The sequence below is a fragment of the Thamnophis sirtalis genome, unplaced genomic scaffold (assembly GCF_051295495.1).
Source record: "Thamnophis sirtalis isolate CommonGarterSnake01/CBP01778 unplaced genomic scaffold, rThaSir2_p1.2 scaffold_13, whole genome shotgun sequence".
Classification (NCBI taxonomy): domain Eukaryota; kingdom Metazoa; phylum Chordata; class Lepidosauria; order Squamata; family Natricidae; genus Thamnophis; species Thamnophis sirtalis.
Genome location: NW_028261393.1, coordinates 28,988,048 through 29,001,876, shown reverse-complemented (window position 1 = coordinate 29,001,876; position 13,829 = coordinate 28,988,048).

Below are 13,829 nucleotides of genomic sequence, written 5' to 3'. Positions count from 1 at the left end.
TTTTCTGGGGTGGCCGTGCCCGGTTTACCCCAAGCCTCAAATCGAAGCACCAAACACACAAAGACATTGATGTGGGACGAGAAGACAAGATTTAAATGCAACAGGAATTATAGCATATTGTCCAGGTTGTTTAAAATATTTTTGCTGTCAATTTAGAGGGATTGTCTTGCCGAGGGTGATCTATTTCAGCTCACTGCAGTGCTGACTGAACAGCCAACTCAAGAAGAAGAAGGAAAAAATAAACCCACACAAGTTACAATAATTTAAATAATTGGGTGGTTTTTGTGTATGTGACAGCATCAGGAATACACAATGCTTATCCACAGTAAAATCCTGAGGGATGGGAGAAGCGGGAGCAGATGAATTCTTGTGAAAGAAAAATGCTATTTTCATGTAAATATCCCTCTATAATAAAATACCCAGGGAATAAAAATGGCAAGCAGCAGGCTGGTCCCCTGCAGGAGAGGGCTGCCCCATCTTGCTGTCATTAATAGGACCAGATGAATAAATGAAAAGGAAGAAGAGCATAGGAAGGCAACCTGGGAGGAGGAGGAGGAGGATGGAGGAGGAGGAGGAGGAGGAGGAGGAGGAGGAGGAGGAGGAGGAGGAGGAGGAGGAGGAGGAGGAGGAGGAGGAGGAAGAGGCGGCAGCCAAGGGTAAGGGGAGGGGATCCACAATTTCAGGGAAATTCACCAAAGAAAGCAAGCCCCTGGGCCAAACCACCCAATTCCTCCAACCCCCAATTTTCCTCCTTTGCTTTAGTTATCTTCTCTACAGTCCCAGGAAAGCCTCTGGAGATAAAACAAAAAGGTAGAATTCCAAATGCATCTGTTAGTGTCAGCCTCTGCTTCGCTGCTGCTTTTCGGCTGCCATTGAAACAGGGAGGGGGGCATGGTATTTGGGAGGGGAATCATTATGTAATGGAGGATTGTTATTAGGAGTTGTTCTGACCATCTATCTGCACATGTGGAAGAAGGGAGTTTCCCGCCAAGGCCAACTGTCCAGCATTCCCAGACTGTGGGGGCAAGTTGCTGACTCAATTTGCTAAAAAAAAAATTGTAAACCGCTTAGAGAGGGCTGAAAGCCCTATTAAGCAGTATAGAAGTCTAATAAATAAATAAATACAATACAATATATAAATTCCAACCTGATGATGCTTTTTGAAGACATCTCCCACCTGACGGTTGGGTGAATTATTATTGGACTATGAAATGGGGTGACAAGGGGAGGGGATTGAATCATACATGATATCTATTGCTTTCGCGCCTTTTTACTCAGACTCAGCTTTGCTTTGCTTTTATTCGTTTGTAATTAGTAAAAGTACACTTAATTCTGTGGCATGGAGTTGAGTGGTTTCTTTCCTGATTATTAAATGAAGATGCACCTGACAAATAGAGAAGGAAGCCTTCGCCATCTTCAAAATAAACACTGGCATAATTTAAGTATTACTTACTTAATTTATAAGTTATTCCTAAAACAGCAGCTCCCCTGGGACGATCTGTGTTACCGGCAGCAGCCTTGCTGGCCAGGCTCATTGGCAAGCTTAGCATCCCCTGGAAATGAGATGCTGTGCATGGCTTGAGAAAGAACCTGGGAAATAGGTTGCCCCTGATCATACGCATGCTCTGGCGTAAAGAAATAGCCCTGCATTATACATAATAGCTAACAGGAAGCATATTCTTCCAATCTTCCTCTCACCGTGAGGACTAATCATTGCACAGAACAGAACAAAACAGATGACTGCTTAGAAGAAAACAAGGGGAGGGGGAGGAAGGGACAGGGAATAGGAAAAGGAAAAGGGATTGAAACAAAATATATAAATTAGAGGATCTGAGTCTCCCTCCCTCTCCCTCCCCGCTCTCTCTCCCAATATGTGAAAATAATATTAGATAGAAAATTGCCCCCACAATGTTCAAATTTGCATTTTTGAAAAAAAACACCTGGATTTGATTAGCCCCATGCAGTATGTGGACAACACTGAACCAAATTCAAATTGGCCCTGGGAGTTGTGCTGATGCCCCCATAAGTGGGGCAAAATACAATAATCAAAATTGTGACTGTGGAGATGAAGAACAAACTATGCAACCTAGAGTGACAGACTGCCCAAGCAGAGTCTGTAATGGAGACTTTGCTGATTTCCTGGCTGTGACAAATGAAGCAAAAAATTATATCTGTAATTTATATATACATTTATAAAATTTTAGAGTTTATATTTTGTACTTTTATCTTGTGCTTTTATTGAAATGTGATGTGAATGTGCCACATGATCAATAAATCTCTCCAGATAAAATCACCTAGACTAATTCTAGCAAAAGAGTGAGATACCAAGAGCTCATATCAATATCAGAGAAACTATAATTTTCCATACCTGAGAGGGAAGCATAGATCATGAAGCCTCCTCAAACCCAGAAAGTCCATCAAATCTCTGAATCAACTTTGAATCTCTCCAAAACAATTCAAAGGCACTTATTCAGCTTGATGCAGAACTTAGTTTGAAGATTCAGTTTTAAAATCCGGTCCAAAGTGATGAAATAATAGAATGTAGCATAATAGAGTTGGAAGGGATGTTAGAGGTCTTCTAGTCCAACCCACTACTTGAGCAGGAGACCTACACTATTTCTCCTTGGGTTTCTTCTCTCCTTATTTAGCTTCAATCCATTGTTTCTTTACTTGCCTTCTGGTGCCTTCTGGAAAATAGTTTGACCCCTTTGTCTTTGGAGAAGCCCCCAAAATATTGGAACACTGCTATCATGTCTCCCCTAGTCCCCAAGTAGATATACCCAATCCTGCAACTGCTCTTCATATGTTTAAGCCTCCAGCCCATTAATCATCCTTGTTGCTCTTCTCTGCACTCTTTTCAAAGTCTCAGCATCATTTTTATATTGTGGTGACCAAAACTGGATGCAGTATTCCAAGTGTTGCCTTACTGAGGCTTTGTAAAGTGGTACTAGAACTTCACATGATCTTGATTCTATCCTTCTATTGATGCAGTCTAGGATTTGCATTGGCTTTTTTGGCGGCGGCTGCACACTGTTGGCTCATATTTAAGTGATTGTCCACTAGGACTCCAAGATCATCATCAAATATATTTTGAATAAAATCGCCTCTGGGAAACTTCATATACCCCCCCCCTTTTCCCCTCTCTAGTTGTGTTCTTTAATCTGCATGATTCTGTAATCTAGTTTTTAAAATGCAAATTCTCCCGATGTAAGCTCTCTTTTGAAGTTCTGTTTTATAAACATGGCTACATTATTTTCCCACTAAATTATCATTACTTTATTTTTTTACTTGAATCATGTTTTAAATTGATTTTTTGATTGCAGGAAGAACTGTTTCTGTCTTAATAATCATCCCATTAAAAGTCTGATGGCAAGAAAGTGCTTTCTCTTGCTCTCAACAGAATTTCTTGTAGAATTCTTTTACATCTTTATTTGGTCTCTTCTTAAATCAGTTTTATGGAAAAAAGACTAAAGTGATTTGTCTATGGAGATTCTCAATCATCAAGGTCACAGTTGTTCCAAAAGTGCTTTTCTTCAACAGCAACTGGACTTCCTTGATTTTTTTTTCTTTGAAAACATTTTGCTTATCATCCAAGAAGCTTCTTCTGCTCTGACTGGAGGGGAATGGAAAAAATTATATATAAATATAAATAATTAATATATAATATATAATTGAATATGAAGAAAATCCTTCCATTCCACTGCAGTCAGTTAGAATTGAAGAAGCTACTTTCATGAGAAGCAAAATGTTTTCAAAGAAAAAAATAACTGTCAGCCTCTGCTTTGCTGCTGCTTTGGCTGTCATTGAAACGGGGAGGGGGGCATGGTATCTGGGAGGGGAATCATTATGTGCTGGAGGAAGTTTCTAGTCGCTGATCTGACCACCTTACTGCGCATGTGGAAGAAGGGAGTTTCCCGCCAAGGCTAACTGTCCGGCATTCCATGGTTCATTGAACCGGCGAGACCCAAGGTAGCAGCTCCTGTACTATTCAGAGAGAAGAAAGATGGCTCCCTGAGATTATGTGTTAATTTCAAAAACCTGAACGCGATATCATCTCAGAACCTCTACCCATTGCCACTGATGAAGGACATGCTGGCCCAACTGGGGAAGGGCTGCATTTTCACAAAGTTGGACTTAAGGGAGGCATATTATAGAGTCAGAATTAAAGAAGGGGACGAATGGAAAACTGCTTTCAACTGTCCCCTTGGCTGTTTCCAATTTCGTGTGATGCCATTTGGCCTACAGGGGGCGCCAGCGGTCTTCATGCAACTAATTAATGAGGTTTTACATGACCATCTTTACAAGGGCGTTATCGTATATTTAGATGATATCCTTATTTACACGGAAACACGTGAAGAACACATGAAGCTGGTTCGTACTGTGCTGAAGAAACTTCGGGCAACTGAACTTTACGCAAAATTGTCCAAGTGTGAATTCCATCAGGAGAAGGTTGACTACCTGGACTATCGCATCTCCCACGAGGGTGTTGAAATGGACCAATGGTCTCTTCCAACTCTGTTATTCTGTTCTGTTATTGTCAGCATTTACAGAATAACAGAGTTGGAAGAGACCTTGCAGGTCTTCTAGTCCAACCCCATGCTCAGACTGGAGATCCTATACCAAACAAATGGCTGCCCAATCTCTTCTTAAAAACCTCCAGTGATGGAGCATTCACAACTTCTGGAGGCAAGTTGTTCCACTAATTAATTGTTCTGTCAGGAAATTTCTCCTTAATTCTAGATTGCTTCTCTCCTTGATTAGTTTTCATCCATTGCTTCTCGTCCTGCCTCCTGGAGTTCTTTATGGCATCCCCTCAAATATTGGGACACTGCTATTCTGTCCCCCCCTAGTCAAAACCCAGAAAGTTCCCGGAAAAGAGTGACTTCTAGTCATTGCATCTTGCAGGCAGTAAAACAGAAACAAGAATCTCAACCCCAATTTTATTTTAAATACAGCTTACATTTGATACATAGCAGTTTTTGGAATTATTTCATAATAACTTTATTCATTTTTTCAATAATAAGCCTCATTATCAAAAACCTTGTTTTCCTTAATGCTTTTTTATCTACAGTTTTTATTATTTTTCAGATAACAAGTATATATTCCCCAAATTCTGTGCTCTGCCTGCAAAGGGTACTAACTGGTAGCTTCAACACAATATTTGAATGAATATGCAAATAAGACTGAGGTTAGAGGTTTCTTTTTTGTATTCACTGGGGTATCTTTGGTGCTTTGCTTTGCACCTGGCTGAATTCTCTATTACAGTCCATTTTGAGAGACTTTTTTTTTTTTAAATTCCAAGATAATATCTTTCAAGACAAATTTTTAACAAACTCCTAAATAGCTGCTGCTGTCTGGAGTTCTCCAAATTAAATTAATTCTGTCTGATTATAGCAATAATTTGAAAATAAATAAGGGACATAGATATTTTTTGACATTAGATACAAGGAAGACCAGCCACTATTAATTTTTTCTCAAATAAAAATAAAATATGCTTACGCCCTTTTCTAGAGATGGAATTTCTTGTGGTTATTTTCCAAACCCCAAGTGAAGTGCTCCAGAAAACGTTGGCTGTTTGGAGAGAGATCATGAGCAGAATGATCAAGAGCCGTGGTGGTGCAGTGGTTAGAATGTAGATGTAGATGTAGATGTAGATAAATTTATTTATAGGCCGCCCTTTTCCCTGAGGGGACTCAGGGCGGCTTACAACGTATAGGGAAGTGAGTACACACAATGACATATGAAGACAGTACATAATTAAAAAATAGAAGCAACATTCATTCATCATTCGGGAGGGGACGGATTATAATCTTTAACCCCAGGCCTGATGGGATAGCCAGATCTTGAGGGCTGTGCGGAACGTCTGAAGGGTGGTGAGGGTACGAATCTCCACGGGGAGATCGTTCCAAAGGGTCGGAGCTACTTCTGAAAAGGCTCTCCTCCGCGTAGTTGCCAGTCGACACTGAATGTAGAATGTAGTATTGCAACTAACTCTGTTCACTGCCAGGAGTTTGATCCTGACCGGCTCAAGGTTGACTCAACCTTTCATCCTTCCAAGGTTGGTAAAATGAGGACCCAGATTATTGGGTTGTGATCAGATAAGTCTGTAAACCGCTTAGAGCAGAGGTCTAACTTGGCAACTTTAAGACTTGTAGACTTCAACTCCCAGAGCTGGCTGGAGAATTCTGGAAGTTAGAGTCCAAAAGTCTTAAAGTTGCCAAGTTTGGGGACCCCTGGCTTAGAGAGTGCTAGTGCTAGTGCTATCTCTTGCCCCTGAAGAAGAGATCTGATTCCTCTAGATCATGAGCAAAAGGCAGGGACAAGTTCCTCTTGAGGCTGAAGTTATAGGCAAATGGCAAACCTGGGAAGTTTATCAGCTACAAGAGAGATTCATCTCCTATATTTGGTTCTTTTATATGGTATGCATGAATGTAACATTCCCTTCTCATCTCTATGGGTGGTCTGTGTCATCCTCAATTTCAGATTCTTAACTGCGGCCTGGGAGCTTGAGAGTTCTGTGCAGGACCTCAGCTGTTCCTAGCCCTCACTCTGATGTCATTCCTGGGATCTGTTGGAGCCACCCTCCCAGCTCAGGAGTCACAGCCCCAAATGCTACTACTGACAACCATTAGGACCACTTTGGCTTTCCTTTTCCATCCTCTCTAGTTCCTCCTTTAGGTCCTGGCACTTCTCCTATCATTAGCAGCTTCACATCTGTCACTACTGCTATCTTCTGTTCCTTGTCTACCAGTACAATGTCTGGTTGATTGATTGGCTTGCCTGCCTGCCTGGATCTGGAAGTCCCAAAGGAGTCTAGCCTCTGTTATTCTCCATGACCTTCTGTGGAACCTCCTATCTGGACCATATTCTGCGGAAATGCTCCTGAACATGATGCCAATTCCTTGGTTATGCCTTGCAATGGACCTGCGTGCATCTTACACCCTGCCATGCTTTGTTGGATGGTCTCTCAGAGGTCTCTCTCTGCAGCTTGGATCCTATTTTTATTTATTTATATATGTATTTATTCCTCCTGTTTTCCTCACAACAACAAACCTGTGACTTGGTTTGGGCTGAGAGAGAGACTGACAGCTGGCTTTTATGGCCAAGACAGAACCTGAACTCATGATCTCTTGCTTTCTGGCCTGGTGCCTTAACACTAAATTGGTTCTCTGTCTAGTGTGGTAAACTCCTGCTTGCATGGATCTGGTGTTTAGTGCCGGTTTTTGTACTGCTGTGATCAGTGCTTTTAGTCCAATCCTTTCCAGCCCCTGGCAGGATTTCCCAGTGTCTGCCACCTCCGCTATCTGTCGATGCTCCATCCCATGAAGGCTCTTGCCTCGCCACAGTCCTCCTTCCTCTGCTTGAGCTTTCTCCCATGGCTGATCCTGCCTCAGACATTCTCTCAGCGGTTCATCTTTGAGTGCTTCTTACTGATATGCTCCTGGGGTAGAAACCTCCATACACTGTGAGGAGCTTCCAGGTCTTCACATTAGCAGCCTCCATGTCCTCCTTTCCACAGCTCAATGTTCTGGCAAGGTATCAGATCAGGGGTGGGATGCTCCTGGCATTACTGCTAGTAAATTTTTGCGCGTGTGTGCTCATTTGCACAAAAATAGGTCTGTGATGTGCAAAATGTTAAAAAAAAGGGAAAAAAATAAATTTGTGCAATTACAATTGTTCTGCGCATGCACAGAACCAAAAATCAAGATGGCAGCCCCATAGGAGAACTGTAAGGGGGGCGTGGCATGCCTGGGTCACTGCCACTTCCAGCAACCCAGGCTGCCAAATCACTACCGGTTTGACCGAACTGGTCTGAATCGGTAGAAACCCACCTCTGTATCAGATGATTGGCAGGGCATACATGGGGATGCCATGGGTCTTGCTCTTCAGGACTTCTCTTATCCTTTGGTGGCACTTGGATGTTGCTGTCTTCCCATGTGACTGTGAGAGGCAAGCTCCTTGTAACTGGTGTGTGGGTGTATGTGTGTAATTGTTACCTCCTAAATTAAGGTCACTTGTTGCTCTCAAAATTGAGTAGGTCTCCTCCAAGTTCCCGCCAGAGCCCACAAGAGAGAGCTAAAGAGAGCTAAAAGGTCCACTTGGGAGGTGCTGGTTTGCTCTAGACCACAGTGGAACCAATGTGATCCAGTGCATTTAAGGCAGTAATTTGAAGCCTCTGGTCCAAGTTTGCGTTTGGAGTTGATCCAGTCGGGTAACAGTGTCTCTTTTCCTCACTGGGATCCTTATCTTGTACTAAGGATTGTCCCCTGGGGATCAGGCCCGTCTTGAATGCTGATCTCATCTTCCTCTTTTGATGCCTGGAGGTTGGAACCTCTGCCAGATGTTAGTTTGATCATGACCAGAACCTGCAGCTGCTTCTGCTCCTGCTTCTGGCTTAGCAGGACTTCTTTGGCTAACAAGCCCAGCACAATTTTTTATAATGCCAGGTCCTCAATTTACAATGACAATTGAGTCCAACATTTCTGTTGCTAAGCAAGGCAGATGTGAAATGAGTTTTGCCCCATTTTACAACCTTTGTTGCCATAGTTATTAAGTGAATTACTGCATCTGTTAAGTTAGTAAGACGGTTGTTAAGTGAGTCTGGCCTTCTCACTGACTTTGTTTGTCAGGATCCCCTGACTCCGGGACACAGAAACCATCATACCTCCCAGTTGTCAAGTATCCAAATTTTGATCATGTGACCACAGAAATGCTACACAAATCATAAGTGTGAAAAATTGTCATAATTGGCTTTTTCCCCAATGCTGTGGTAACTTTGAATCATCACTAAAGGAATGGTTGTAAGTTGATGACTCCCCCTTAAAGTAGGACGTAAAGTGAGTTTGAACATTAAGTGTGAAACCTACTGGGTCAGGCTGGACAGCCTCTTTGAGCCCCTTTACTTCTATATTAAAAGCCACATAGACAAAGTTGGAGCTTGCAAAAGAACAGGAAGCAAGTGCCTAACCACAAGATGTCCCTATGTCAAAACCTATGTCAAAAGTCCAAGGTTCAATTAAAGTTCGTTAATAACACGTAAGCCACACCTGAAACAAAAGGAGAAGTCAGACCCTCATTTCCTTATAAGGTTTTCTCCTCAAGGTAACCACTAAGAAATGTGTTAAGTATTTCTGTGTTGCAATGCTTTTGGGAATGTATAAGCACGTGTGCTTCGATAATGAAGGTTGTTCAGAACCTGCAATGCTAAGCCATGGGCTAGCTTTCTGAACCTGGCTGCCAAATAAACTTTTCTTGTATCCTGAGAAGTCTAAAGCCTGTCATTTTCTGCAAAACCGTAAATAAGTTCTTTTGGAGCTGCCCACGGAGGGGAGGGAGGGCAAGAGAAGCAGCTTGGCCACTGGAGCTGGCATATGCCAACTGTTGCACTCATTAAAGGGAAGTGAACTTACAAGTTATCACAGTATAAAATTTTCCATGTATCAGTTCCCAGATATTTCTACAGGGACTCTGGCATTTTGGTGGGAGGAAGTGGGGAGGAATGGAGTGATCTGTATATGAAGTTTCTGTTTCTGTTTCCTGCATTGCTGTGCTAATCTCTATATGAAGTTCTGTTTCCCTGCAATGATATAGCATGGGAGGGGTTTGGTTAGCCTTACTCTAAATAGCTGGTCTTAAGTGAGAAGTTTTAGTTCTTGGCTAGATCCCTTGTTATCACAAATCTTTCAATAAAAGCTTTTGGAACAACTGCAGTTTCAAGAGTCCTGCTTTCTTGGGAAGACTGGAGAGGCAAGACCTTACACCATGTCAATCCTTTTTATTAGTTTATAATATAAAATACAAAAATAAAAAAGCAATTAAAAGGAAAAATAGAGGAGGGAAAAGAGAAAAGTGTAGAGAAGTAGGGAAAAGAAAGAAAAGACATTGATTTCTGACTCCCTCTGGTGCAGAACAGCCATTTCTATAGCAACAAATATATCTAAACAGTAAAACACAAAATCAAAGTTTTATCCCCACCACCACCACCTCAAGCACAAAGTCCAGAAGCTGTTTCCAAGTAGAAACAAAAATAATGGTGTTTTTTTCCCTTTATCAAATCAGTCAGTTTAGCTGTCTCTGCTAACTCCATTTGTCAATTGTGGGGATTGAAGAGTCCTTCCATTTTTGTGCATAACGTAATCTTACTGCCATTAATATATATAACATCTAAGTTCCAATTCCCCCCCCCAAAAAGTCTTCTTCTATTAAACCCCAAAGGAATATTTCTGGTTTTATCTTTATATACACTTTAAGAATCATTTTTGCATTAGAATATGTATCCTATTCCATTATTTCTTTGCTTTATCACATGTCCACCATAAATGATAAAAAGTCCCTTCTTCACATTTGAATTTCCAACATTCATTTGAAATACCTTTATACATTCTTGATAATTTATCTGGTGTTATATACCAATAATACATCACCTTATAAAGTTTTTCCTTTAATTCGTAATTTAATGTAAATTTTAAAGTAAAATTTTATAAAATTTTCAAGAAAGGTAGTCTAGTTTCTCTTTACCATTAAACGTATGGCAAAGATCCTACTTCTTTCCTCATTGTTTATTTTGCCTGTTTTTTTTCAGATTGTTTCAAAACTTTATGATGGCAATGCCAACAAAAGAAATGATCCTGTTCAATATTTTGACAAACTTTTCTTTTGAATGTTTTGTGCTTGGGGTGGTGGTGGGGATTCAGTCAACCTTAACCAAACAGAGATTTTGCATTTTTTGCATTTTGTAGACATCCTTCTCGGTAAATGCTTACCTTTGTTTTTCTTTCTAAGGAGATAGATATAATTTTGAAAATTGCAGTGGAGAAAAAAAGACACAGAAATTACCCTTCAACAGTGTTAAGCCATCCTGTTCCATTAATATATTTCTAAACCTGAATATTGCATAGAAAAAAATACATTATCTCAGAGTCTGAAGCCACCTGTAATCTATTCTGGCCATTACTGGTCTCATTATCAATGCAAAATGCAGGGTGCTGAAAATGCAAAAAAAAGAGGATTTGCTTAATATGAGGTTTGAAAACAAGTAAATTAGATAGATGCATTAGCCATAAACTTCCCAAGTTGGCCAGCTACAACATTACTTCCTTACTTTTAATTTTAAGAAAGGCTTCCTTTTTAAAATTAAACTCTTTCTGGTCACTCATCATAGCACCATTAAAAGACACTGTCATTTTTCCATGGAGGTGGAAAAACACAGCAGTGCCTACTTGATGGAGACATTAACTTATTGGAGACCTGATGTTGCTTTCTCCAAAGCTTCTGGTTTCTAGTGGCTCTTCTTTTTTTTCCATCTTGCAAGGACCCACCCAAAGGTTGTTTCCTGGGTAATTCTAAGGGAGAATAGAAAGGAAAGAGGTTTTATCAATTGCATAAATTTATTTATTATTGGATCTAATCATCACACAATTCAGGGCAACTCACAATATAAAAAACAAAAACAAAATACCAAGTATATTTTTCATTCCTCAAGGTTATTGCTGCTGCTATTACAGTGTCCTTTGAATATCCTCACTTTATGCCATGCAGGACTTTATAAGTCATAACCAGCACTGTGGAACAGACTTTACAATGCAGACAAAACAAGAAGCAATGGATGGAAAGTAATCAAGGAAAGAAGCAACCTAGAGTTAAGGAGAAATTTCCCAACAGTGAGAACAATTAACCAGTGGAATGGCTTCCCTCCAGAAGTTGTAGGTGCTCCATTACTGGAGGTTTTTAAGAAGATACTGGACAGCCATTTGTCTGAAATGGTATAGGGGCTCCTGTTTAAGATGAGGGTTGGACTAGAAGACCTCCAAAATCCTGACTAACTCTGTGATTCTGTTAAATAATCCCCAGTTCTAGTATGTTCCTAACTATAATCCCTTCCCTTCCAATTCTGTTATATTATATTCTGTTCTAAACACGAAGTAATGGGTGGAAGATCATTAGAGATCCTATCTAGAATTAAGGAGAATTTTCCAATCAGTGAGAACAATTAACTACTGGAATGACTTGCCTTCTGAAGTTGTGGATACTCCTCCTCAAGCACGGGATTAACTAGAAGACCTCCAAAATCCTGACTAAATCTGTGATTCTGTTAAATAATCCCCAGTTCTAGTATGTTCCTAACTGCAATACTCCTGCCTTCCTTGGGGGTCCATCTACCCAGGCAGTCACTTGCTATTCCTGTATTCTAAAGCTCAAACTCATGGGGAGGAGGAAGGAAGTGCTAGCAGATTCTCCCTTTCTGCCAAGGGATTATTATCAGTTCAGAGCCAATGCAAGAAGAGCTGCAGCAGGGCAGGAGATAAGTCACTCCAAGGACAATCATCACCAGCCATGAGGATAAAACATTTCCGGCTGATTTGCTCCAAAACCTTGTATGTGCTATGAATGCTCCTATGGAAGAGCCCTGTGCTGCTCTTTGGGAAGGGTGCGGCAAAGAGTCAAGCTGAGGGATCCCATAGTGCAGAAGTCTTCAAACTTGGCAACTTTTAAGACTTGTGGACTTCAACTCCCAGCTCTGCTGGCTGGAGAATTCAAGGAATTGAAGTCCACAAGTCTTAAAGTTGCCAAGTTTGGCAACCCCTGCCATAATAGAACTGGGAGATTGCTGTGTTTTGAGCCCACTTAGTGGTCATGTTAAAGTGCAGTCCAAAGTCATTAACAAGCCGCCCTCCGCACCCCAAAAAAAGATTGCCATTGTACGCTAAGCCCTGAGCTGCCTAAACAGCAAGACAAGCAAGATTTTATGGGGAGATAAACTATTGATGAATGGATGGCCTTCACTGGTTATGTCCCTTTGCACTGAGCATTAGCTGCTAGAGAGAAGAACAACCCCTGATCACTCTCCTTAGCATAACGGGGCAAAGCTAAGCAAGAGGGGAGGGGTTTTGAAGAAGCTTAGCTAAGTGTCCAGTTACATATTACAGGCACAGAGCAATAATCATCATCATAGGCACAGAGCAATTAGAACAGACTGCGAGACCCATGGCTAGCCCTATGGACCTACCACAGGCAGAAGGGCTGAAAGGAAGATCAGGAGCTTCACCGTATGCTGCTTCACCACACTCTTCCTCTGCCCCTGTCAGTTGGGCTAATAGGTCCGGAGGAAGACAGGGGGAAATGGATAATGAGCTGGCTTTGTCCTCCACTGGTCCTGCAAGAAAATGGCATGGCTGGGAGGGTGTGGGCATTGCGGACAACCCAGGGGTGAAATCCAGCAGGTTCTGACAGGTTCTGAAGAACAGGTAGCAGAAATTGTGAGTAGTTCGGAGAACCTGTAGCGGAAATTTTGAGTAGTTCGGAGAACCGGCAAATGCCACCTCTGACTGGCCCCAGAGTGGGGAGGGAATGGAGATTTTGCAGTATCCTTCCCCTGCCATGCCCACCAAGCTATGCTCACCAAGCCATACCATGCCCACCAAGCCACGCCCACAGAACCAGTAGTAAACAAAATTGAATTTCATCATCACAGAGGCCACCCCTGAAACAGCCAGTGGAGCTAATTTTTTTTAACACAGCTCTAGTATTCCTCCAGAAGGATGCTCAAGCCATTTTTCCAAAGACTCCTTGGCAAATACCAGTCAGGCATTACCTATCAGAGATCCCATCTCTTCTGCAGTCCTAGTTCAAAGGCCATTCAAGGAATGGTTGGCTGGCTCAGGAATTCTGGGAGTTGAAGTCCACAGGTCATAAAGGAGCCATAGCTCCCCACCCCTGCCTTAGCACTTGGATCAGGCCTTCCCCATTCCCGAGGATCAGGCCTTCAGCAGATTCCCTCCCCAGGAGCCTGAATCACAACTCAGATATTGGCATGGCACGGCCATGTCTCC